Below are 808 nucleotides of genomic sequence, written 5' to 3'. Positions count from 1 at the left end.
ACCACCACCACCACCACCACCACCACCATTATCACTACCATCATCATCATCATAATCATCATCACCAGCATGACCATCATCACCAGCAACACCACCGTCACTAGCACCATCATCATCATCACCATCATTGTTATCATCATCATCATCATCATCATGACCATGATGACGACAATGATGATAACTACCCCCACCATTTTTTATTCCATTTATAGCTTTTGTTATGTTTATATCACATTGTCTTTTTCTTTTATTATTCCTATGTGTTTTCCTTTTTAAATCATTTGCTATTATTTATTGTATTTTTCTTTAATCTCTTTACTTACTTAATCCAGTTAATCTATGCCAGATGAAGCCAGGGTTTTTTTCCTCTGTGTTAGTTAATCTGACTGGCATCTTCTTCAACTTGTTGCAAAGGGATTATTTATTATACATTCCAACTGTCAACCAACAAACCATCCAGCCAGCCAGCCATACACACATACATACATACATACACATACACGTCTATCCATACATACATACATACATACATACATACACATATTTATATACACACACACGTCTATCCATACATACGTACATACATACACATATTTATATACACACACACGTCTATCCATACATACGTACATACATACACATATTTATATACACACATGTCTATCCAGACACACATACATACATGCACATATATATATATCTATATATATACACACACTTTTAGCTATACATACATACATACATACATAGATACATGCGTACATACATACATACATGCACATGTCTATCCATCCATCCATCCATACAT

The sequence above is a fragment of the Octopus bimaculoides genome, chromosome 5 (genome assembly GCF_001194135.2).
Source record: "Octopus bimaculoides isolate UCB-OBI-ISO-001 chromosome 5, ASM119413v2, whole genome shotgun sequence".
NCBI classification, from domain to species: domain Eukaryota; kingdom Metazoa; phylum Mollusca; class Cephalopoda; order Octopoda; family Octopodidae; genus Octopus; species Octopus bimaculoides.
The sequence above is the reverse complement of the archived record's forward strand: the minus strand, read 5'-3'. Positions refer to the sequence as shown.